Here is a 24,541-nt window from a genome sequence, read left to right on the forward strand (position 1 = left end):
GGCAAGTGTTACTGTCATTTCACCTGACAGCTTTACTGGGATCATAAACACCACCACCCGGCAATAAAGCCCAATAATGAAAAGGCATTACCACCTATAAAGGGACCCTGCTGCAGGCTATTCACACTCTTGCCAAATGGTACTTTAATTGTGATGATGACCAATTTGGAGATAATTGCTTCTGCGTCTCCCGCTGTTTCTGACAGTCCAATGGGCTCTTTAATTAACTGGTTGGATTAGCTCTCAGCACTGCCGAGGGGAGCTGTGTGGACCAGGAATCTCCAGCATTATTCTAGGAACTCAGCAAGAGCCAGGGAGAAAACACCAAGGGGATGCAGTGGTGTTTGTAATCTTCCCACTTTTGTTCCCTGCAGAGCTATCCCCCACATCAACTTGTGCACTTCATTAAGGCAGCAAAGTCAAAAAATTGCTAGTCTTTGCCTTCCCTGACCGTAATGAAAACCAGTCCCCATTGCCACGGAGTCTGAGGTCCCTCCTGAGTCCTCTCCTGACGAGCAGACCCCCCGGTGTCCAGCTCTGTTCCCCGGCATCATGCCTGTCTCAATGCAAAGCGGGAAGCAGTGTGATTTGGGGGCAGGGTTCCTGGCTCTGAACACAAAAGCCAACCGCATCCATCTCCTGGGCAGAGCGCGGCCCAGGAGGAGGGGAAGCAATACCCTGGTGGTATGTGTGCCCCCTCTCTATTGGAGCCTGCAGCCACCGGGTCGCCTTCCAGAAGGGAGCCTCTCTCCAGAGACGGTGCCTGGGGACCTCTGGGCAGCGGGGAATGGCCGGGAATTGGAAGGTATCTGCTCTTTCCCAAAAACGCTCCTACCTACCCTTCATGCTTGCAGGACCCGTGTAAAGCTGCCTACACCAGTTACGCATACCCATGGCTCCTCTGCGCCAGCAGTCCTGCAGCTGTTTTGCCCCTGATTTACTCCTGGTTTGTAACCACAGTCCTTGCTCTGAATGCTCGTATCCATCCTTCTTCCCTCAGCTCCCTGCAAACTCGAGTTCATCAGGCTGCCGGCAGGGAATCCCGGCGGCTGCTGCGAAGGGCAAAGGGCCCCTCGCAGGTACAGAAACTCTGCGAGGGTTTGGGTCACATCAGTAGGTACTGCTGATTAATAACAAACTGACGAAGAGAGAGCCCAGCCAGCCTTTCCCAGCTACAGCTGAACCACTAATGGGCTAAAGGACTCGCGTGGCAGCGCCTCCTGCACTTTCCAAAGCCTCTCAGCGTTGCCTCAGCAGCCTCTGTCCCCTTAACCTTGGCGGCAGAAATAAGTTTACCTACGGGGTCATAATAAGTGCCGAGAAAAAAATGAATGCCCGCAACTGTCCAAGCACAGCAGAGCGTTCAGCTGGGCTGGTCTTGTTAACGGAGGAGAGCACAGCATCATAAACCCGCCGTAGGTGCGCAGCTGCCTTTGCTCTCTGTTTAGCAATCCTTTCCCAATACACCTCTTTGCATTATTAATGGCTCCCATTTTGGAACTGGCGGAAGGTGGTTCCTGTTGTCCTGACGTTCACTAGAGACCGCGGTGAGGTTTTGCAGCTGTCCCTGGGTACCGGGAGCTGTTAACTCTCTGCTCCCTGCAGCCTTGCCACCGAAATCCACCCCCACCCCATCCCAAAAATGAAGGACACATTGTCACCTGGTAGAGAAGAGATTTTGCACACACATTCAGACACCGAGAGGTTAATGTTGCTGCAGAAGCAGGTGGATGGGTGCATTTATGGTATACATGTCTAAGGTGTTGTCGGTACTGCCGGGGTAGCTCGGGTCTCAGCGGGGATGCTAATAGCCACGAAGTCTGGGGAAGTTTAGACACGAACTACACAAAAAGCTGATAGGCACCAAGTTTCATTGTCTTTGCAAATCTTTTTGATAGCCTTTGTATTTCAAATGCAAAATAGTTACTGCCTGAGTTTTTAAATACCCCCTGGTAATGCAAGAATGGAAGTGAAAAAACTTGTATCAAATTCTTTGAAATAAGCGTTGTTCTTAGCAGTTGGCATTAAATTGTTTGAAGCCTGTAATATACTGCGCTCCTGTTGACCCCACGCTCACAGTCACGCAGCTCAGGAAAATTGCCCCTAACTGAAATGAAACTGGGGTCCTTGGACAACCCTGTACTGGGGTTTGGGGTTTGTTGCCGGCGCTTCATTAGTGACTCCCTCCTGGATTACTGGAGGCAACTCGGGCATGGCAGAGTCAGGCAAGGAGCGCAGTTTTAACTGTGACATTCTTAAAAATTTGCAATAATAAGAAATAAATCCGCAGGTTTTGTGGCACTGAAAGTTTTCCTGAGTTTGTGCCAGTTTCTCTGAATTTGCCTTTTTAAAAAAAATTAAAAAGCAATAATTCTGTAAAAATGGCAAGTGAAATTTTTCATTCAAAGGCATTGCAATTTGTTGCTACTGCTTTTGAGGTGTCCTTTATATTTTTATATTACCTTTTTTTTGTCAAGTGCTTGCATTCCAAATGAAAGATTTCAAATTAAACTACGCATTAAATTCCAGCAAAACCAAAACTTTGAAAATTGTAAATCTATTCATATTTTTCTGACAGTAGCACACTGCTGTCCAAATTAAAGCAGAAATCTGTTGTGCTGAGCTCTAGCTAGCTCCTTCTGAAGACAGTACATGCCCTGAAAAAACGTACAGGCTAATTTAGTTTACAACTAGGAGATTTAACAGGGTAGAGCGGATGTTAAAGGGAGGTCAGAGTATCTGAGAAACATGCAATTATAAAGACTCGCTCAGTCAAAAATAATGAGTTTCAAGCTAAAATGAGAGTGGTATAGAAAATGCTTTTCCCATTCCCCAAAAGTTTTCACAGTTTCAGATATTTTCCCCATTTCTGATCTGGAGCAAGTCTGCAGCTTCTCATGAGACAGAAAAGAAAAAGAAAAAAAAGAGCCGACTCCCAATTCATGTTCGAGGCCTTTTTCGGCCTTTTATCAAGGTGACTGATCTAACCGCTGTGTTACTGGCAATTTTGTATGAGTGAGCACTTATCTGCCTGTATCTTTCGTTTTCTCCTTTTTCTGGTTGTTGATTGCCAACGCTCCAAATGAAACGTTTCAAAATATATTTCTTCCTTCATATGCAACTAGAAACTCACAGAAAACTTCTCACGTAACAGCTTTTGTACAGCCAATTTGCATCTTTGAAGGTTGTGACAATGTTTGCAGAGGCAACCCAGAAAACACAAATATTTCTGGTTATTTTTAGCGAACACAACTTTTCTACTGGTCTCCCATCCCTCCCGCCTTCGGTTCTGCTCCCAGTGGGCTCAGACAGGCAGACAGGAGTCCTCCACCTTTGCCTCTCGTTCTCCACTATTTCCTTTGAGTTTTGCCTGCAGAATTCTGACGTCCCCATGGTTGTGCCACAGCTGTGGTATACAAGTGATGCCAATCACTTTGGTGCAGAAGAGCAAAGATTTCAGCCATAGGAGAGCTGTAAACTATGTTTCTGAGCAGCTCACCAGCAGCGCGGCCCTCAGGCTGCCCACTGAGTGAAGATCTGCCGTAAGAGGCATCTTGAGGTAACCTGGGTAGGACGCGTGGACAAGGAGATGTGAGGGCCAGGAATCAAAATCTGGATAACGGCCAGAATTGGAGACATAGAGACTTCTTCAATCTCAACAAAGAAAACTCGACATGACGCCTCTGCTTCCATCCGTGTGCAGACCAGATCCGAAAGTCTCAACATGAAAATAGAGGGGCAGGAGATCTCAGAAATAAAATACTGCAAAGGAGCTGAAATGCAAAGAATTGTCTCCAGATCCATCACAGGCTTTGCAAGATGATGAAGCTGATAAGGTGAAGCTGGTAAAATAAGATTTCCAAGAAGGAAGGCAAATAGGTGATGATCGCTCCCAGTTACATCACGAAATCTCTTATTTGCAGAAGCAACAGCAGAAGTAAACGCTTGTTGGGACACAAGGAAGACAAAATGTTACTGTGCAGATTTACATTTTGCCTGGGCCGACATTTCTGGTTTTAATAATGGAAACCCCTTATTGAACTAACAACCTGAGGCGATAGACTGTAGGAGGAGTCTGCACATAGGTAGAAGCTGACTGGAGCCATGTTTTAAGTGGAATTGAGCTTCCAAATTGAATGAAGAATTGCAACTTTTCTTAGATTTGAAAATTGTGTTGGTCTACAATTTATCTTTCCCTGCATATTCTTTCTGTCACAGCTGCACGACTCTTCAGTGCTTTCCCATCTGGAATATATGCAGCACCGTTATTGTAGCTTCACACTCAATATAGTGTCCATTTCTCAAAGCTCCATTTCTTTCAGATGGACTTACAGAGAAAGAATAAATATCTCTTTTCAATATCAAATTGGGATTACAGTTAACAATCACTTGGCAGACCAGAGCAGGTTATTTTAATGAACACATCATTCTGAAATAAGCCTTCTACCATCTGTTCAGTCCCATAATTGTAAATGCAAACAACATAATTCATAAACGCACTATAAAAGACAGGGAAAGAGAGAACAGCTTAAGATGACTGTTTGTTAGTTATTCCAGGCAGCGATACATCTGCTTACTTTATTCCTGTTTCAGGAGCAGGTAGAAAACAGTCTTTCAATTCTGTATTTTATGGCCATCCCTAACCCACAGTAAATGATTGCCTGTAGATGAGAGAGAGGTCGTTAAGTGTTTCTGGTTGGCATCATTAGTTAGCCATGTCTATGATGGAAGTGCCCAAGAAAGATCACACAGACCATCCTGAATCCCAACGGGCCAAGAATAAACTTGGAGCATGTGTTTCAGAGCTGCAGGAAACGGCCTGTGGCATTGGAGTGCGCTCCAGGGTTACAGGAGCCAAGGGTAAAGATGAGAGAGCTATTTTCTCCCTGAAAAGATGCTTTTGACATTTTGGAAAACTGGGAAATCTTGGGAAACAGTCAGAAAGTTGAGATGAGTGTCAACATAAAATCCAAGAATCTCTGGAATTCGCTATTTTAATTTGTGACATTTTTCATTTTGAAAGAGGCAATTTTTTTTTTTGTTTAAATCTGAAATATACGAAATGTCAAAATGAAATGTGAGCAAAATATGTTGTTTCATTCCCATTTTCTGTTGAAAAAATGAATATAATTAAATGTATTTTCATGAAACATTTGATTTAAATACAGCTGCATATTTAATTTTCAAAAGGTCAGTGCAGAATTGTCCCTCTCTCACAATTGCCAGGTTCATAGACTCCATAAAATTAAAAGCTTTCTAGTTACTCTGTCATCTCTGGGCTGGATGACTCATGCTTCCAGCCACTAAAGTGAACTTCCACATTTGGCCATCAGTAGATCTTTATTGCAGGATAAGAAGAATACCTCCCCACCCACTCGACACAATTCCCAGGGCAAAAGGCAACCAGAAATTACAAGCTCGTTCTGTTTTTTTTTGTTAACGTGCATCAACGTTGCAGAACAACATAAATCAATTTCATATTCAATGCTGAAAAACTAGCAATAGATCTAGTAATTCTAGGGATGAAGAGCTCCTGCAGTTTCTCTGTGGGTTTCTCATTTCTTCCTGTTTCTGAGATGAGCGAGATACTTGCATGATTTCCTAGCAATAAGGTTTAAGGTTATTGTATATTGTCCTTCTGCTGCATCTGATTGACCTGCAAGCCAGAGAAGACCAGCAGATTATCAAAGGTGAGTTTACTAAAGGTAGGTCTTTCACTGCACCTGCGTCTGACTACCTGTGATCTGCTTTGTCCAACAGAAGCCAATTCAGAGAGAATTTCTCTTCTAAACGTATGGGAAACTAATGAATATAAGAAGAGAGAAAACACAATGAGAACTGCTACAAGAGAACTCCCTCGAATATCAGGTATGTTCCTTTAACTCTGTAGAGGTAGACTTAATGTTCGTCTCTCGTGCACTTTCAAGCGCAGGGCTCCCACCCAAGGGGGCTGGAGGAAGCAGGACTTCAAACCCAGCGAACCCGGGTGTGGGGATGGTGGAGCCAGTGCAGAATCATAGAATTGTCTAGGTTGGAAGGGACCTTTAAGATCATTGAGTCCATTATAGCTGGCTGCTGCGTCCGCCTGGGAGCTGAGTTAGTCTGGCTGCCAGACGAACGTCTCCATCCCCTCCTCCTGTGACCATTTCTCTTCATTGCAAGCTGGCAGCCTGCAGAGCCCGTAAAGATATGGTATGATTATCTGAGTAAAGTGGTTGGGGTGGATGATTTGCTAAATCGCCTGTTGGAGCTCTGGTGGAGAAACAGCTGACCAGACGTGGTCAGTGTCTGTCTGTCCCTTTGCAGCCAGGGCCAGGAAAGCACAGTAGTGTGGACAAGAGAATGAAATCCGTCCTCTGCAGTGAGCCTTACAGCGGGGACCTTCCTCTGCCTTCAGTGTCTTTTATTCCACTCTTGGGGAGGGGTCGTCTTTTCTTCTGCGTGTAAAACCCACTAGTCAGTGGATTTGATGTCTCAAGCAACGTTAGTCTATCCCCAAAGAGAATATATTCCTAAATTCTTAAAATGCCCTAGCCAAATTTGATGTCTGCCTTAGACTCACTTTTTTAAATAAAGAGGAGCAAATATCAGTGGACCATTTCTCCTTAAAGATGATGCAGTCCTTTGGGAAAACAGGGGTAAAATCCACAGAAATATCATCGGAAGTTCAATTTTCCCATTGTAGCTGAATGGTGAAGATCTGGATGTCAGGAAAACATTTGGATTGCTTAATTATTTATATGGATATGACAGCAGTGTTGATTTTAGAGTCCTTTGTAGTCAAATGTAAATACGAATTTGCCTCTATCTCATGGCAAGTGTTTATTTTTTTCCACTCGAGCAGTTATGCTGAATATCTTAATTATCTTTAAATAAAATAATGATGTTCAGACCTTGTGAGATGGAATTAAGCACTCATCATTCTTTACTAAATTTCAGTTAGAGGTTTTAAAAACAGCTGTCTCCAGCCCACATAATCCAGCCTTCGGTACATTTTGTAAGACTTACATTGCCTCCTCAGATTTAAAATTAGCAGACAGTTCTCCAAGGAAGCAAAGCCCTCGAGTGAGAGAAACATACCGCTGGGAAAAAAAAAAAGGACATTCTTTGTATCTGACAAGTCAAAGAAAACAAAGAAAGCATCTATCAGTACGTTTGTTTCTCTCCTTTCTTTTTCCTTTGTTCCATCATTCCTGAAGGATGTTTTCCTTAGCTGAAGCTCGCCTGTTCTCTCACTGTTACAGCCCAGCTTTGGCTGCTGCTTGCTCAGATGACCTGCAGCTCCAGGACACCTTCCCATGCCGTCTCAGTCAGACATGGGTCAGGGCATTCCCGTACCGTGCCAGGAAAGTCACTGAAGCTACGCGAGGGATGTCCTCATCTCCAAAAGTGGAGGTGTGCAAATAATGCCTAGTGGATATGTGACTCCACTGACTCACAGGCACTGCTGCTTTGTGTTGACGTAGAATAGAAATGTTTAATATTTTTTCCTGGCAAAACAAGACCAAAATCCCCTCCAGTTCATTTATTTTTGTGCTTACAGTAGAAGCATATCTTTTTTAAGGAGGATGTTTAACTCCTTTTAAAAGTGCAGGCAAATAATGAACTGAAATACAATTTTGAAACAAAATGTCAAAACACTTCAGCATCTTGTTTCCTTTTCATTTTCTCCTGCTGAAAACATTTGCTGAATTTGACCCAATCAGTTTGTTCCCCTGGAACTGCAACTGTTCATTACGTCTTCCTTTTTTTATTCGCTTTATTGCCAGGCTCTATTAATGAATTTGGTCTAAGAAAAATTAGAGGAACCCATTTAAGCTGCTTTAACTTCGACAACTAATCCCAGCACGCTGGGCTTTTGCTCAGAAGACTCTTGTTCCATGAATGGAGGAAAATCATATTGGTCGTTCTGATGCTGAACACAACCCTTCGCTTGGCAGAGGAAATAGATAGGATAGAGATTGATTAATGAAGATAACTGATTAGGAGCCTGGACTGAGCCAGCCAAGGCATTTCACATAGATCAGCAAAGCAGCAAAGAGTTGAATTCAATAAAAATTAGGGCTGAAGGAACATATTTCTGTATGTCATTATCTCTGGGTACCGGCTAAAACCCTTTGCACGATGTTATAAAGCCTCATTGTATTGAATAATAACCTCTTAAGATGATAATTACATTCTTGATAGACATCAAAAGTTAAAAACAGGAACATGACTACAGATATTTAGTGCTAAGCAAATTGACAAATTCTAAACGTGCTAATAAGAACAATGATCAGCTAAGTTCTTCAGTGAGCTATTTTAAGAAATTGTTGACAGATTACTGGGGACTCAGGGCACCTCAAGACGGCAGAGGTGGCTTTTCCAGCAATTCTCGTTTGATTGTGGGCCAACCATGTCATTTCTCTGACCCTTCTTTCATTGTGGATAAAACTGAGGCAATAATACTTCCTTTGTATGCCTTGTCTTTGTCTTTAGATTTTAGCCTCTTCGGAACAAGCATTGGGTCATTTCAGGTACAGATAGCACCTGGTACAACCAAATCATAGTTTGGTTCAGGGCTGTGGTGCTCCAACAGCAGCAATTAATCACTTACATAAACATAGTTTGTTTCAACTTTAAAATGTCAGAAATTCTTTCCAGGACAAAACAACCTACAGCTGTAGGAAAGGTGGTTTATTTACTGAAGAACTTCTTTCCTCCACTAAATCCTTGGCACCCTCAGAGGCTGGGAATATCCTGCCTCTGGGTCGCTGGCCATAATGATGCTCTCAGGCTGGCGAAATAGAAATGGGGAGATGACTGAGTTTGGGTTGGACCTCCTGTTCCTCATTGCACAGTCTCAGTACTTAGATGCCACTTTTCCTCCAGTTCTGTTAGCCATGCTTACAAAAAGGCTGAAGCCTCCCCGCGCCGCAGTGGTCAGGCGCTTGTGATGCTGAGCTGGTGTCGGGACGGGACACCCCCTTTGCACAGAGCAGCACCCACCAGCAGCTGTCCTCTCTCCTGCTGACCACGGAATACTGCTGTCCTGGTTTGAACTTCAGCAACGCAGGTCTACCTGACAACATTTCAGAGAGGGGGAGGGCTGAGACTGGCCAGGCGCTGTGCCTGTGTGCCCTGACCCACACCAAACAGGTTTATTTTCCATTGCCTCCAGTGGGGATTGCTCTGAATTGGAGAGTTGGATTGGAGATTGGAGATCTCTGATTGGAGAGTTGGACTAGATGATCTCTAGAGGTCCCTTCCAACTCTGAAAATTCTGTGATTCCGTGAATATCCATCTGATGTTTGCCACTGTTGGCCAGTTATTAATTGCAACGTGGATGTTGCTAAGCTATGCCTAAGATTTTTAATAACTTTTTAGGTAAGAACAGTGAACAATCTCTGAGTGGGGCCTGGAAGAGGCAAGAAATATAGGACGTGATCCCTTGAGCGTATATGTTTGTGACTGTGTTCGTATAGCTTGTATGTCTTCCTGCCTGCCCATTTCCTAGCTCTTGTCTCACGAAACCAAACCTTCAGGGGCAAGCAGCTGAACAGGTTACATTTTTCGGCATAAAGCAGTGTCACCATTGAGAGAGTTAATACTCTGGGAGGTGGTTACCAGATCTCCTCCATGAGTCAGAATCACTGGGCTGCTGATGGCCCGGGGGCTTTTTGGACGTGAGCCAACAGGGCTTGACTGGACCTTAAATAAACCAAATAACCACATACCCAAAACACCCATCACTGTTGTCAAAGTTGTCCTCTGCTGTCAGCCTGACCCAAGAAACAATGCTCAGATGAGAACGAAGTTTCTGCTTCTCGGGGAGCTGACAAACTCTCGTGCTGTTGCCCCTGTGCTCCCGTGGCCTGATGGCAGTTCCCTTTCATGCTCAGGCAGGTGCCTGCGCCTTCCAGAGCTGTCAAACGCAGCAACTTTCGAACAGCAAAACTCACTTGAAAAATAATCAGCTTCATACTAGCATTAGCAGTTTTGATCCTGTCAGAACAAGAGCTGCCACGTTTCTCCAGCGCATCCCAAATGCATCTCACGGTCCTCTCGCTAGAGAGATTAGTGGTTTGTATCTCGCCTCTCCCTGGGTGGAAGGATGAGAATCACAGGGACCCCTATGTGGAAGAACACCCGACTCGGGATGTGCGAGGGAGTGCCTCCTCTGTTCATGGAGACCCGCTGGGGCTCTGGCACCCACAGCTCTCTCCCCCACAGCGCCGGGTGCTGAGCAGCGCTGTGGATCTTAAAGAGAAAGATGTTTCTAGCTAATGCCCTTCCGGACTCCGCTGGAGGGGCTGAAGACCCCCCCTCACCTTGATCGCTGAGCCTATTGCAAAATACCAACATATGGTGCAATAGTTTAAAAATAAGGCTGCTTTGCTTATGTTTTTTAGAGCTGCTGAGACAAGGTCTGAAGAAGCAGCCTTGGATCTCATGTCAGAGTGAACCATGGGATGAAGAAGGCATCACCAGGAAAGTCCCCAGGCACCTGGGCTGAAAGGTTTCCTTGTTCTAACAGGTCCAGTGGAGGCGTTAGAGATATGACAGCCATTATCAGCTACCCCATGCCACCCCTCTGCTGAGACAGGGCCGTACCAGTTGCCATTACTTTATCCAGCCTAATTTTGGTCATCCAAAGGGTGTTTCTACAGTGGTTCCCTCAAGAGACTACTCTGTATTGACTGGCTTTGCTGATAGTCATCTTAATTACGCTTGTCCTATCTCCTGACTTGGAGTTTTCTCTTTTCCTAGCCTCCTTATGCTTCCACCTTTCAGATGCTTGACCTGAATGCTGTTTACCAGTTTCGCTATTTTCCATTGCAGGACGTTCTGCTCAACTTTAGCAAAAGGCTTTGGAGTTTGGATATTATGAACACAAATGTGACAACAACTGGTGATGAAAAACATGGGATCCACGCAGCAACAAAGATGATGGAGTCAGTCCAGAGATGTTGACTTCTTCCATCACAGATTTGCAACTTGTTAATGTTGTAATAGTTGATGTTTCCACAAGAGAAACAGAAACTTGGGCACTGCAGGACAGAAACTAAGCTAACTTTAAAATCAATGAAGGAGCTATTTGTGTTCAGTGATCTAAGTACATTTTCTAATTATAAACACCAGGGTAAACAAGTAAGCAAATGAGTGAGGCCATTCAATGCCATGCTGCAGAAGATGGGCACTTTCCCCTTTTCTCACATTAACTCTGTATTTTCATTTCTCTCTCATTAATGTTATGTCTGGCACTACATTATATGCTCTAATTACCTGCAGATTTTGGCCTACAGTTCATTTTTGCACCATAATTAATGCAACATTCATAAGAGGCCCAAATCTGATAATTAGGAGAGTACTTGGAAATGCTCACTTACGTTAGAAATACACAGCATCCCATTAAGAGCGGTTTAGAACGACCCGCAGGTGGGATAGATCATAATAGGTTTCTGTTTTTTAAGTAAGGTGTTTCGATTACTGAAGTACAAGCAGGATCAATTAAGAATATTCAAATGGAAGGTAACGTTTTTTTATAAACGGAGATCTCGCAACTAGCATAATTAGATCTTTCGCCTGCTAGGAAAAAACCACAAGCCATTCGTCAAAGCTGTGGAATGAAAGAGTGGCAAAACCACTTGGAGCCGTTCCCCCGTGTAATGGAGACACCGCAATTTCCAAATATATTGCAGACCAGCAGCCACGAGCCCCAAGACTGACTTTCGTTTGTCAGGCTTCTAATGTGTGCCCCAGTGTTAGAATTGCTGCCGTCTGGGAAATGGGTGGGTTTTCTGCAGTGAAAAATGACAATTTCAGTTTGTTGAAATCTTCTGGCAAAAAAATTCTTCATCGTTTCGTGCATCCACTTTGTGTGTGCAATAGCTGCACTTTTTTGTGTCAAAACAAGACTTTCTCCAGATAATTGTATTTTATAACAAACGCTTATCATATGCACATTGTTAATGTCAGTCACTACTTTAAGTTCCTTTCTGAATAGCAAACTATCACAAACTCCCTCACAGCATCTGGGGCTCATGCATGTTCCCTCCTACGCTGCAGCCTGCCGGTCGGCGTTCTGGTCACCAGGGTACCTGTCATCCTTCCCTGCCTTTGGCAGGGCCTGTTCACACACGGGCCCGCGCAATGTCTGTGGTTTTGTAGCCTGGTAACTTCTGGATATCCTGAAAGTGGTGTTAGGAAGCTGGCCGTATCCTAAGGCACCTGATGGTAAGATCTGAAAATTATATTTTCTGGTAATGGAACAATGACACAAAAATTAAGTAACAAAACCCAGTATTAAGATAAAGATTAATACGGAAGATCCTTGTCGGTGCCTTTGACATCTCAACTAGTAGCTACTTTGCTTTAGGTTAAGTCGTAGTACACCTCTCTAACTTAAGATACGTTTTCTTTGGCTACAGTAGCTGCTGCCTTTTCTCGGCTATCCGTCCTGCTCCCGGGGAAGGACAGGCCAGACGGCAAACACCACGTTGCGTCGAATGGGAGTTGCCACTCTTCTCTCCTTCTTCCTCCTTTTTCAGTTAATATTTCTATGACACACATTAACTAGTACATTCCCGACTTTAGACCACTTCCGTCTTACAGCCCACTGAGTATGAATTTGTAAAACTTCACACGTCATATTATGAAAGATATTAACATGGCAAACTTTCGAGCTATGCTTATAACGAGTCTTATTTTGTAAGCGTTTTATTAGGATTAAATGTCATACCACAGATGGTGACATTGGAAAGGGGTGCTTAATTTGAGTAAAATCTCCATATTGTCCTCCGTACAGCCTTGGTTTGCTAAACGCGCACGGCGTTCTCCCTCAGTGCGCGCAGGGCCGCAGCAGCCCCCCGTGCTCCCCATCCTCCTCCATCCTCCTGCACACGCCCCACTTGCAAACGTTAATTCCCTGCATCACTTTCATAGACAGTCGCTCCTCATTTTTAGCTTGGTTAAAAGCGATACCAAAGCCAAGCCAGTAAGTACATATTGCTCGGTGGCTGTGTTTTCATTCCCCTGTTGTTCTTCAGGAAGGATGATGCTTCGTTTGCTCACCCGCCTTCCCTGCCAAGAGCTATTTCACAGCTAAGTTAGATCATCTTCAGGAGGGTGCTGGGGAGGACAGGAGGTGCCTTTGATGACTTCTTCATTTCAATATGATTCAGAGGTTGCTAAGTCCCCATTTTCTGTTAGCTATATCCCCAAACATCCTGTGATCTGACTTCAGCCTCTCCAGTCTCAACAGGAGTAGTTCCTGGACATCTGCTAATGAGGATCTTGTCTGAGCGATGCTACCCTCCAGGCTCAGGGACCCTCTGAACTTCTGCGTGCTAGAAGCATCTGAGGAAAACATTTTCTCATTTGAGCATCTTAGCAAGCAGAACCTCATCTAAGATATCTGAAAGGAAAATGTCAAGCTCGGTCTGAACATTTGAATACCCCATGCCCAAGGATGTTTCTGCAAGTGTCAGGAGAGGCAAAAATCTGAAGAGGAAAGAGCACAGCTGCAAACAATTTGTATTTTGGGGGAGGGTGGGGGGAACCCGAGAAACTAGGGAGCACAATCAAAAAGAGATATTTATTCTCTGGTGGGTTTCATAAAGCAAAAAGAGCCCTAGGCAATCCCTTTTGAGATCCTCTGTTACACAAATGCCCTGTAGATCCAAGCACGACACTTAAGAACCGCATTGATCAATGCATTGATTTTGACCATAGGAGGAGGTAACTAGTACAATCAAAATATCTGGCAATCAGCTGGAAAAAACACATACAATAATCACTGAAAAAGTCATACTCCTTCCCCTGCTGACACAATTAAACTTTCAGTTTTCTTGCAGAAATACAAGGTGGGGAAATTAAGCTTCAGGTGAAACTAGTCATTTATTCTACTTGACGTAAAGTGAAATGCTGGCAGAAAACAATCCAAAAATATGTTATGAATATTGAATCTTTGGGCTGACCCAGCCAAGTTTGAGTCCTTTAAGTGTATGTGAAGCTCTGGAGTTTGCTGGAATGGGTCTGTGGCATATACATTCTCACTGGCACTCAATATCATCGTTACACCTGCAAATGGCAGAGAACAACCACAAGAGTATGTGGTACCCAGATCTGAATGCTAACTGTCAAGGCAGATCATAAATATACTTGTCATTTGTGCTGTGGCAATAGTCACGGTACGTTTTAAATATCATACGGATTCAGAATCAAGAGAGTAATTTGCATCAGATGGGACAGATAAGCCCAAAGCCACCAAACCTTGTAACTGGCAAATTCTGTTCTGCAAGACCAGCTTTTTCAAAGTCTCACCACTTCTCAGCGCAGTAACAACCGTTCTCCACAGCAGGAGGAGTTCAGAAAGCACGAGAACCCCAGCACAGGTGCCTGGGAGGAAGAGTGGGTGTCCCAGCAAGCCTCAGGTGCAAAATCGCCCGTCGATCCGCAAAGGAAACTTCTGTCTACGCGAGAACTGCTATTAGCTTACTTAAGGAATGTCTTTATAGTCTGTCCAACACAAGAAATAGCAGTTTCTTCTTTAAACAAAGAATGTTTAAAACATAAAACTGAAAACAGACGTTAAGTAAGCAAAACCCCATCTGTGTTTTCCCTTGGTTTATGCTGATTTAGGTCCTTCAGCCTGAGCCAACAAGGTTGTATTGGTCAGGTTTGCTTTACGGGGTGGGATCTTGACCACGTCCCTGCAGGGTTTTCCCTGAAGACACCTGCTCACCCGGCTGCGCTCTGCCCCGTCTGTCCGACTAATGGGATCTCAGAGGCGGCTGCTGCCCGAGGGAGTCCCAGACCGAAGGAGCATATTTAAAGAGAAAATGCCGCTCCGGCAATCAAACACAGCTATGAAAACATGCTGGCAACATTCAGATAAGACTTGAAAAACTTTTTTTGGAGAGATCAGATAGTGCCTTTTTTGCGCTGCTTGCCACCACAGGGAGAGTACGCGCACATGCTGCCTTGGAGGTTGATTCCTTCAGGCAGAGCTGTTTTTCCTAAAGCAGGCTAACCACAGGGGCGATTTCCTTCTCCTCTCGCATAACGAATCTCTCGCTGGTGGCCCCAGCCCTTCAACCTGTGGACCTGATGGCCAGAGCACCACGGTCCCGCGCCGTACAGTAGTTCAGCTGTATTGCTGAACCCACCGTAGCGCCGCTTTTCTGAGCCCTGGCGTAAGCTGGTGGAGCACCACCCTCTGGCTGTGTCTCTTCACGCTCGTATGTAAATACTTAGTTTGCATATACCTACGGTTAACAGCGGGCTACTTGATTTCTTTTAGTCCTTCTGCAGATGTGAGTATTCCTTCCGGGCTCACAAAACCAGCAGCCCCTACCTGTCCATCGCTTTATATAGTGCCTCCAAATGTAAAGCGTAGAAGCAAACAAATAAGTTCAAACTTCTGAAGGTTGTGCTATCCCCTTCCTTGGTTGCTTCTAGACCTCTGTGTTTTCTGCTCCAGAAATAGTCTATATAGTCTATATAGAAATAGTCTATAAATCTCTCCCTCAGCCTCTGCTTTTGTAAATAAATGTTGCTCAGGTTTACGTTTGTTTCCCTCCTTGAGGAAAAGCAAAGCAATGATATGCGCAGCAAATGCAACAGGAAACGGCATTGTAGCCAGCAGGTTTCAAATGGAATGGACTTAAGTTTTGGCTCAACTACGACGATCACTCAACAATAAGCCAAATTTTGTACCTGCAGTTCTTTCTATTACGCTGAGGCTTTCTCGCTGTCTCAGGAAGCCACGGAGCAACCAGCCCCCAGAACGCCTCCGTAATTACCCGCGTGGTCATGGGAAGGGTAAGGAGCCAGACGATCACAAACCTCAGTTTTCAGTGCGCAATCACACCGATTATGTCAGCGGAACACAAGATTTTTAGGATGAGATGACAAGCAATTTTTTGGATCACGACGGTCTCTCATTTAGCGACCAGCTCACCCACCTCCTCACTTCATCCCCAGCCCATTCGCTATTGCAGACCCATTGAATGGGTTTACACATCACAATCTCCCACGGAGCTGCCTGGCTGCTTGCAGCCAAATCTCTCACTGTTTACCCTAACAGCAGAGTAGAGGAGTCTGGGATGGATTACCTGAAAAATAAGCCTTTTTTAACAAGCGGACATGGCAATTATGCTGTCCCTGTGCTCCTAATGCAGTCAGGAAAGTAGTTTCAAACAGGACCACAAGATCTGGTGGCTTCAGATAGGCTCGTCGCCTCAGGTACCATCCAAAAAGCAATTCAGTTACCGACATGGAAGTAATTTCAGCTGACTATATTGGTGGAAAGAGTTTTTTTCTTGCTGAGCTTTACAGCTTTTGAGTGATTGAAAAGCACTAAGCAAGATCTCGCAGTGATTAGCAACAGTCTGGAAAACATGGTTTCAGCTACAAAACTTGGTAGTATACTGCCACTTAACTGCTGCGGGAATTCCCACACTGGCTGTGAACACTCCCTGAGGACACAAAACCAGGACAGTGTGGCACTGAGACCGCAGGTTGTTTAGGAGGAGGCATGGTTTAAGAAAACCACTATTTAAAAAAAAAAATGAGGCTGTCATGGCTGAGAAATAAAATATGGAGAGAAGCTATCTATTGAGATCACCTGTTATATAGGCATTAGGTTTGCAAAACCAGAAGCTGAGAAAAAAAATGTATCGGGAGACCCAAGTATAGCTGCAGATTTCTGCCTGGGACATGGGCATGGCCTGGGCACGTGTGTAGCAAGAGACCATCACAGCTGAGGCACAAAAGGAGTGACACCGATAGGTCAAATGGGGATTTCTGGGCAGGGATTCCCCAGTTCTTGTAAAAAAAAAAATCTCTAGCTTGCTTTTACTTTTTTGTTTTGTTTTGTTTTGTTTTGTTTTTGTTTGGCCCAGAACAACTAAGCTTCTTGCTTTCTTTTTATGGGAGTGACAACTTAGGATTTCTCTCTTGAAGTAAGAACTGATGACACCGACTACTGGAATTAACCTTTCATTCCAAATGGGCTAAGAAACGTGAATTTCTTCTAACCATGTCATACAGCTGGTGTGCCCGGAGTGTGATGATTCTGCTACACAGGTAAACTGTGCTGCTATCAGAGTAAAAGATCGGGGAAATTAAGAACACACCAATCTAGCTGCTGTCTCAGGGAGGGCTTGTAAAGGAAATCTTGTGTGTATTTTACCAGTGCCTTATCTGTCCTACCGAGCCTTCAGCTGCCAAGGTCTTATCTCCTTGTTAAGGAGTTAACTTGGCACGACTGTGTTTGGCCAAAAAAAAGGGTGTGTTCCAGGGACTAAACACAATCTCATTAACTAAACTTGGTTGCTGAGCCTGCCGTAGCAGTGGTACTGCTCAACGTGTTCCTGGTATGTGCCTTCATGAATTCAGCATGTCACAGCCGCTTTGTCTACCCAGCTTTGAATTGCTCAGTTTCATCTTCTCCAGCTGTAAATCATGTTGCTTAATTAATCTTAATTAAGTGGTGCGGGCATCTCTCGAGCTCAGTTATCTCTTTATTTAATTACAGTCACATACCATATAAATGTTCTCTGTTTGATGCGATGTTTTGCACAATAGTTTAATCCAAAACCTGAAAGAATTAATTAGTTCTTAGAATATGCCTCTAAACGGGTGGCCAAGTAAACCGCGTGTTTGTCACAAATGCCTGGACTCGTTAGTCATCGTAATCTATTGCTGATATTATATACACAGAATCAGAAACACATTACCCCGTCCCGGGGCTCTCAGATCTCCGCAGGCTCTTCTGAAGTAGGTATCAGACTAATATTAAACAGAGATATCTGGCATTTGCCAGCTGAAAGGCTTGGCCACAGCCCACGAGAGTTTACAGTTTCGCTCCTGTTCCATAAACCTTTATTGCCTGTGACCCGGCCCCTCAGCATCCCCGGCTACGGCGTGCTACGGGCTGAGCCATCTCTCGAGAGGGACCGACTGCCCAGGGAAACCCGGTACCCCAGCACAACGCTCCTGGAAAAGCATCTCAGTCTTTGCGGTGGCTTCAAGGCAATCAGGACGTTTCCTTCCCCACCACCTGCCTGCGTGTCTTTACAGGGCCATACTCGTTTCTTTTCTAAACAAAGCCCAGAGCTGCTGGCCTCCCCCTTTCCTTTGCCAAATAGAAGCTGGGTCAGCAAAAAAAAAAATGAACATTACAGCAAAACTCTTGCAGCAAGGACAAAGCTGAGCCAAGGCAGAAGGGACGCCCCCGGGCAGCCTGCACCCCCCGAGCTCGGGGCAGGGTGGCCCTGACACTGCTCCGCTCGTCGCCTGGGCTTGGGGCACCCGTTGCTGTCAGGGCTTCTCTGGCTCTGCTGCGCACGGCCGTTTCTCCGTCAGCAACACAAACGGAGGTGAGCACAACGCGAGCTGCGCTGGCAACCAGGGGAGGTACGCAGCCCCTGGGGACTGATTAAGACGAGCGCTTTCTCTCCACCCACCCACCCAGACGTATACACTCAGTCAAATACACTTTACCGTAAAAGTACAATACTCGCTAAAGAAAAACGCGCAGAGCCTGACTGGTTTGCTATCAAAATTTCCATGAACTTTCTGCTTCTTCTTGAACCCAGCAGAGAGGTTTAGATGCATCAGCAATCTCTCCACGCGTGGGACACTTGGGTTTTGCTGGTTAGGAGACTGATGAGAACGTGATGATCCTTGGAGATTCAAAAATAAGTACCGAGGGGGGAATTGCTCCCAAGCAGCATGAAACTTTCATTCATACTTGAGGAATCGGCTTCATCCAAATGGGGAGAAAATCCAGCTGGCCCAAAGCCCTTACAAGCTTAAATGCTGGTTTTCCGGTACATATGGCAGTACCATTCAAAGAGCTATGACAATGATACTGTTTATAGCTCTGAAAATGGCGCTGCCATCTGCACCATGGTGCAGCGGCTCTCATCCCCAGGACGCGGCTCTGCAGCAGGACCCGTCCCGTGCCCTGCTCCTCCCCGCGCTCACGTGTCCTGCCAAAACACAGCGCAACTCCCGGGTCCTCAGTCGAAATAAGTGAGCATGGAGGCATGATTTTGGTTGCGAAATCCCTGTCATCTTAAAGAAAAGCACCCTTGAAGGTGCTGTTGTGGTTGTCTGGAGGGAAGGAGAAGGCGGTGGCAGCCGCATGGTCTTCTGCTGCTGTTGCTTCGGTCGGCAGCCGGGGAGAGCACCGGCTCCCTGCACGCTATTCCCCGCACACGCTAAGGAGGCTGTCGCGGTGGTGCACGTGGAATATAGTGACACAAGCACACGCACACACACGCACACGCGTGTGCCAGTTTGCTCCTCTGCCCTGTGGGTTAAGGGGAAAAAAAGGGAAAGCCTCTCTCTCTTTCCTGATTCCCCCCGTAACCCGGCACGTTTTCTTTCCTTCGCTTTGGAATGAAGTCAAGACGTTGCGGCGGAAGCGTCCTGCACTCCCCTCCCGGACTACGTAGTAAATGCTGCACGACACCGAACGTTAATTTCTCCTGGAGAACAGGCACGTGGCATTCGCAGGGCACGCTGCGCACGCTGCGCCTACCGAGCAAATCGCCAGATATCCGCTCTCCGATTCACGCCAGCGCGCTGCTGGCAGCGAGGCGTCGATCAGTATTATTGCCCTTTCCAGCTGGAAGCCAGTTCTAGGCTGGGTATTTCCAGTTGCTTTTTGAGAGCAGTGTTCAAACCAGGAAGATTTATGCTTTGGAGACTGTGCAGCCCCTCATTTGTCTTGCTGAAACATCTTTCCGAGACAACTGCTGTATGACTGCAGCCACAACTCCCACCAGAGATTGCCCTTATCACACTAATGCGTTGTTAAAGTAGGAAGAAAGACAAAAAGGAGCTTTTCCTTCTCCTTGGCAGTGGCGTCCTACCTGCAGTCTCCAAGGATGATTGTGGGAAAAGGTTTGTGTTACAAGTTGAAAATACTTTTTCTGATGTCTGAAGTGTTTGAATCGGCTGTGTTCCTATGACAGGCACTGACAGCTTTTCTCCAGTGCTTTTAAGCCTCAAAAAACCCCTCAGCAGGATCTCAAATAACTTTTCTGCAGCCTTACTGAGTATCTCATCAATAACAGCCGTGACAAAATCAAACCAGGGGACATAAACAAGGACAAAAAGAGAGGCAGAAGAACAAGCAGCAGTTTTATCATCCCAGTTCTGTCTCTAGCCCGTGTTAAATCGGCCCAGAGCTGATATAACTTGTGGGGGTGACAGTGGCTCGTGGGGTTGGCCAGAAGACCACTGCCGTGCTCTGGCAGAGCTGCCTGTGCCACGGCTGTGAGAAGGAAAGCAAAGGCGCTCGCTGGTTGGGACAGCCTTCTGGGTATTGACTCGGGCGTTCGGGCCGGCTGGGATGGACACGACAGCTCCAGTGCAGCCCTGAGGCACGTCCTGCGTCAGCCCTGGGGACTGACTGGAGGACCCCGCTGCCTCTCATGCACTTCAGCAGCAGTAGCTGCGTGCCCTCCCCAAGCTCTGCACCCTCCCCTACGCAGAGCATCCCTACCACGGGCATGTTGTACCTTCAGTTTAACAACTCAGGATGGCATCACAAGTAACTCCGGTTTTTTAGAGCAAGGTTAATGCAAGGACTAAAATAGCATTTTGGGAGTCCGTTTATCTTACAGAAATATAAACATCTTCATTTTCTATTCACAGTATAATATAAAGGGCTCTAAAGGACACCACTATCTCAGAGACAACATCTGCATAGGTTTGAGCGTAGTTTTTCTAAGTGGCAATTTGATTTCAAAGGCCTGTTAATACTTTGAATTTACTTGGCCCATGAAGTGAATACATTTAAGCAATGTTCTGTATTGCTTTATGAAATCGTTGTTCAGAAGCATAGTCAATCCTTTTTGACTATATATTTTTTTTTTTTGCCTATGGATCTTCTTTATTATTTCAGGAAATGTACACTGTCAAAACTTTGTAAAGAATTTTTAAGGGACCAGGAGTGTAGGAGCATGTTTGTGTTGCTCTGGCTCTGTAGGTAATCATCAAAGCTCAGCAATGGCTTAATGAATCTGTTGGCAAACTTCTCCCTTTGACCATCCCAGTGGAGTTCCATTTGGGGACCCCATAAAGTGTAGCTTCCTGGCCAAAGGAGCTGGCGAGGTTTTTTTTAACAGCAATTACTCGTACCAAAATACTGTAGTGCTGGTTCATTCTGCCCCAGTGCTCGAACTCTCTGCTCTGATTCACAAAGCGAACCTCTCACTATCTTTCACCAGTGACACCGAGGCAGAGTCACCCACCTCCTTAACAAAAGAAATGGAGCAACCCACATTAAACAGGGGGGCAGCCCCAAACCAAAGTACTGTTCTTAACTAACTCCATCGTTGCAGCCTGCCAGGGCTTCCCATTTCATCACAGTTCCATGTTTTGGAACAGCTAAATTCACTTCTGAACGAAACATGCGATTCCGAGACTACCTTGGCAGCCTGCATGGCGTTTTTCTGCAGACCCTCATCAAAGTAGTGGTGACTTTAAAGACTGTGATAAATAAGGAGTGGTTTTATCAATGTCAAATTGTGAAATACAGCTCTGCACATCTCACTACCAGGACAGCCGGAGTCCATCCCGTGAAGGAGCCTGCCAAGCCATGGGGTCAGATCCCCGATTGCTGCTGGTTAGGCAGAGCCGGGTAAGAGGCAATGGACTGCGCTGATTTACACAAGCACAAATTGGCTTGTGCCAGCGGCATTTTGCTTTTTTTGTTCTCGCTCCTTGTTGCTTTCTGAAACTGAGCCACTTTCTCTGTTGTCCCGACCCCTAGGGAGGTATTTTTCACTTTGACCAGGAAAGTGTGAAATCCTACCAGACCAGATTGGTAAGGTTTTGTAACTACTTAGCCTAGCTACAATTGACTATATGATAGAAAACCAAGATTTTCCTCTCTGTGACTAGCAGAGCAAATGGAGAGGTGTTATGTTCAAGTGTTAGTGGGTCGCAGGGTTTGGCAGCAGCTCAGTCAGCTTGGATTGCTCCAGGCAGAGTTAATTACTTCACCATAAAACAGAGGTAGCAGCACACAGAGCTGGAGACTGTGGATCACCTTTTCCTTGTTCTCTCCAGCTGAACTTTTTGGAATAACTGCAACCAAGCCAGATTGCCATTAAGTGATGGACAAGCAGAGTGGTGTTTGTGTAAGGATAAGGGCATGTGGCCCTTTGATGGGAAATGGCAGTGGAGAAATTGCCAGAGGGAGGAAAGCAGACACAAAAACCCACATGAGGACATTTCACAAACACCCAACACAAAGGACTAAAGGAATAACAGACACTTTAACCATCTATGTCTGAAATTCAGACCTTTGACCTCTGTGCTCAGCCCTCATCTAATTATGAGCGCCCAATGAAGCCCCTTAGATCCCTAAATGTGAAGAACCCCGCAGAGCTAGGAACCCGCCTCATGCAAAAACTGCAGGAACCTCCTAACCGAGGTCCGGGTGAGTCCCAGCTTTCCAGCCCCATGCCGTCAGCTCTGGCAGGCTGGCGTTGGGATCAGCAACTTAGGGAGCAGAAAAGGACACCAGCCTTGAGGTCTCTTTTTTCCTGGAGAGTAGAGCTTTTTTCTCCCCCATCCTGCAGTCACCCACCACCTCCAGACTAGTAACTGCTTTCAGGTAGACTCCTGTTCGTGGTTTTTGTTGGAGTTTTTCCGTTCTGTGCAAATATTTAAATGCACACACAGTGCAGGATGACTTTTTAACTTCTGTGGCTTAATGTTCCTGCTTAGGAAAAGGAAGATGAGGTGAGAGCCATCTCCTAAGCCAATGACTGCTTAAATACGGCAATACCAAGTAGCACATCAGCACCTGAGAAGAACCAGAAGGGCCTGCCCTCTGCACCTCATTCCAAAAAAAAAAATAATATGGAGGAGTCTGACCAGCAGAGCGAGGTGCTTCTTTTACCCCACCTTGCTCTTGTTGCCCTGTGGGCCAGCAGGGCATGGTGTCCCACCCATGAAGGAGCCCAGGAGCCTTCCAGAAGGTGACAGGACATAGCGAAAGGATCTGACGGTCAGAGCCTGCACTTGCACTCTGTGTGTGCTTAATAACAGACATGCAAAAATGAGTTGAAGAAGACAGCCAGCTGGTCCTAGGCAGTGGCTTAGTTAAAGGAGTAAATTGCAAAATCATAATGCTCAGTGGGAGAGCTCGTAGGCAATGGGGCTCTGCCTGAACTCAGCTACTGCCTGTTTACAGTGTCCTTCAGCGCCGCAGAGTAGCGTCTTTTTCATAGCGGAACTGTGGCGGCAGCGTGCTTGTGTGCAGGGTCTGGCCAGGAGAGGGTTACGGGAGACAGCTGTCCCTGCAGAGCTGGGAGAGGGCTGGGACCGCAGGGAGCCTAACGAGCCTCATTAGCACCAAGTGCCTGGGTGGAGAGGAGGAAATAAAAGAGCAAGAGTGGGAGAGCAGCACTTGTGGGTGCTGGAGTGGGTGCGGTGATTAAAGGAGTTCTGTTCCTGCTGGGTTATCCTGGAGAGCCCTGAAAAGGTGAGGGAAAGCTATTATAGAAGATAGCTATGAGAAGGAGTGATAGCTGTGCTAATCCTGTTCTTGCTGGTGGCTATTTCAGCTGAGGAAATCTTTGTGGGTTGGGAGTTACAGGGTTTGTACCTGGGCTCTTCCAAGAGCTTCCCTTTGCCTTTCTCCCAAGTGAGACATGGTGCTCCCTCTCCTCTCTGCCTGTCCGGATGGAAACGGCTGAGGGTCTGGGGAAGGACCTGAGTATTACTGAAAAGCAGAGTGGCTTGTTGTGGTCTTTGAGGGACAGGAGCAGAGTATATCTGGGATGTAACGGTGTGGGGTGATGCTCGCAATTGTTGCTGGGAGACTGACCTGGACAATGCGACGGGCAAGAAGATCTCTCCTTTGAGCAGCTCTGCTTCATGGGTGCTTTTGTACCTGCAAGTGTATTCAGGGGATAGTCCTACCAGCTCTTAAACACTCTGGAGTCTCCTCCTAATCTTTTGGGTTTCGGTCATGGCCGGGAACTGGGGGATGCTGGAAGTTACTGATATTTTTCTTCTTTTCTAGTAACGTGCTCTCTGAGAAGTGCTCTGCATTCCCTTCCTGTTTAGCCTGGGTGCTCTCTCTGGGCCTGAGGTCCCTACTCACTGTTAGTCTACTTCAAATTAGCAGCTTATGCAGCTTCCATGGGCTGCTTTCAAAAAGGCATTTTGGCACCCCCTTGTTGCTAAGGAATGTCCTCTATTTCTTACAGCCTTTGAAGGGATGGTGGGGAGTTCTGCAGTGCAAAACTTCAAAAGCAGGTTGAGCGCTGACGCAGGGAGCAGATTGTGGCCTGATCACACCTCTGACTCCATGTATGCTGCGTCCCATCCAGGGAACTTGGCTCGGAAAGTTACAGATGGCAGGAACAGATACCGTGTTCTCCACTTTGAACTCTGCTGTCTTAAAGCAACTGTTGAAATCTGCTTTCCCTCTTCAGTATCTGAATGTCCTAATGAGGAACAGACAAAAGCATTGAAGGGAAGAAGGAGAGAAACCCTCTGCCTGCCACAAATCTGATGGAA

General features: G+C 45.9%; 1 protein-coding gene across 1 annotated transcript in view; it reads right to left on the reverse strand.

The window, feature by feature from the left end:
* Positions 1-24,541, reverse strand: part of HTR4 (5-hydroxytryptamine receptor 4) — a gene marked incomplete at both ends in the record, with an annotated part of 100,465 nt that overhangs the window by 3,121 nt on the left and 72,803 nt on the right.

Source organism: Vanellus vanellus, assembly GCF_965231255.1.
Source record: "Vanellus vanellus genome assembly, chromosome: 13".
In the NCBI taxonomy this organism is placed as follows: Eukaryota; Metazoa; Chordata; class Aves; order Charadriiformes; family Charadriidae; genus Vanellus; species Vanellus vanellus.